This window comes from Argentina anserina, unplaced genomic scaffold (assembly GCF_933775445.1).
Source record: "Argentina anserina unplaced genomic scaffold, drPotAnse1.1, whole genome shotgun sequence".
In the NCBI taxonomy this organism is placed as follows: Eukaryota; Viridiplantae; Streptophyta; class Magnoliopsida; order Rosales; family Rosaceae; genus Argentina; species Argentina anserina.
In genome coordinates this window covers 220,001-222,500 of record NW_026089521.1, presented here as the reverse complement: position 1 = coordinate 222,500, position 2,500 = coordinate 220,001, and positions in this window count along the sequence as shown.

Genomic DNA, 2,500 nt, shown 5'->3' with positions numbered 1-2,500 from the left:
ACTTGCTCGGCCTTGAAAGGCATACCATATGCCTTGGCGAGGCTAATATCCCTGCCTGGCGAGGCTAATTTGCCTGCAGGAATGAAGGCTGAATGGGCTAGCGAGGCTAGTATTCCTGCCTGGCGAGGCTAATATCCATGCAGGAATGCAGGCTGAATTGGCTAGCGAGGCTAATATCCCTGCCTAGCGAGGCTAATATGCCCGCAGGAATGCAGGCAGAATGGGCTAGCGAGGCTAATATCCCTGCCTAGCGAGGCTAATATGCCCGCAGGAATGCAGGCAGAATGGGCTAGCGAGGCTAATATCCCTGCCTAGCGAGGCTAATATGCCCGCAGGAATGCAGGCAGAATGGGCTAGCGAGGCTAATATCCATGCCTAGCGAGGCTAATATGCCCGCAGGAATGCAGGCAGAATGGGCTAGCGAGGCTAATATCCATGCCTAGCGAGGCTAATATCCCTGCCTGGCGAGGCTAATCTCCCCGCCTGGCGAGGCTAATAGCGTGTGAGACAACACACAGACAACACGGAGACAACACACGGACAACACGGAGACAACACGCCTGGCGAGGCTAATTCCCCTGCCTGGCGAGGCTAATATGGCTGCACGCTAGCATGCCAACGAATGCCAAACCTCGAAAACTCAATTTTATTTCAAATATCCCCCTGCATTTTATGTTGCAAACCTATAGGGGACGATTTTTAGGACATTTTAAGATTGACATATCGTCATTTGGTCGAGTTTTCAGTTTATTTTGATTTTCTACATCTCAGAAACGAGAAATATCATATCAAATCGAAAACTCATCCAAATGACCTGAAATCAACTTCTAAATTTCTCTAAAATCATTGCTTACAGTTCTGAACCATAAAAGATATACACTTTTACAAGTGAAACGGAGTTGGAAATTTCCAAAGCCAAGAACGCGACATGGCCTTGCCTAGAGTGCAAATGCCATGTCAAGGCCGCATTCTGTTCAACTTTGCCCGCACTATAATTTGACCATAAATAAGTCTCTATTTTAAGGAAATTTTGCAAGTGGTAGCAGTCCGAAACATCAAGCGGTTTGTCATTTTCGATTTTCGACATTCTGCCCCTTTTGGAAAATAAAAACAAATACTTCTGGGTCGAAATTAAATCTGGCCTTTTTCCACAAGGTGCCTGACATTATTCTGAGTGTCCCTGCAAAAAATCTCGATTTTATACCAAATGTACAATTAGTTATGGCGTTTGCCCCTCCTCGGAAATCCCATGTTTCCCCCTGCCCTTCCCAGTTTTCTCCAATATGCTCTATAGGGGAGTAGTGGTTCTCTGCAAAATGACCCCCTTGCAGAGACCGCCTCCCCTGCCCCCAGTAGTCCCTCCCCCTTCCCCCAATTGCTTATATACGATATTTGCTGCCTCGAATGTCCCTAACAAACAATTATAAGCAATTGAAAACGGATTTAAGAGGGATTTAGGAGGTGTTCTTCGCCCAGCTGGGGGGGTGATGAACACCAGGAAGGGGGGGTCATGTGGGATCGGTGTTGCCTCTAGTCCACTGAAACGATGTCAGTAACCGCTCAGATCAATCAAAGGGAGGGATAGGAGCCCGTCGGTATCGAGAAATTGTGCTTCGGCACTCGATTTGCGACATAAACAAATGCTGTGAGGGGAGGAAGGTGTCGGTGTCGATGAACTCAGTTCAATGCGCGAGTAATAAGCAGGCCGGGGGACTGGGCGCGATGCAAAGTGCTTCGGCATTCGATTTGTGAAAAGCGAGGGCGGCGATGGGGGGAAGGTGCCGGTGTCGGAACCCACTAGTACGCGCAAGTAGATGTATTTCGAAAGCGCCGAGCGGGGGGAAGGTGCCGGTATCGATGAACCCTCTTCAATGCTTGCAGTAATAAGCAGATCGGGTGTCGGGGGCGATGCAAAGCTCTCGGAAGCTCCGTTTGTGAAAAGCGAGCGCGGCGAGCGGGGGGAAGAGATGCCGGTGGCCGAAATATACTCACCTCAATGCTCGAGTAGTGGCAAATCGGGTTCCGCGGCGCAATGCAGAGTGCTTCGGCACTCGATTTGCGACATAAACAAATGCGGCGAGGGGAGGAAGGTGTCGGTGTCGATGAACTCAGTTCAATGCGCGAGTAATAAGCAGGCCGGGGGACTGGGCGCGATGCAAAGTGCTTCGGCATTCGATTTGTGAAAAGCGAGGGCGGCGAGGGGGGGAAGGTGCCGGTGTCGGAACCCACTAGTACGCGCAAGTAGATGTATTTCGAAAGCGCCGAGCGGGGGGAAGGTGCCGGTATCGATGAACCCTCTTCAATGCTTGCAGTAATAAGCAGATCGGGTGTCGGGGGCGATGCAAAGCTCTCGGAAGCTCCGTTTGTGAAAAGCGAGCGCGGCGAGCGGGGGGAAGAGATGCCGGTGGCCGAAATATACTCACCTCAATGCTCGAGTAGTAGCAAATCGGGGTGCCGCGGCGCAATGCAGAGTGCTTCGGCACTCGATTTGCGACAAAAA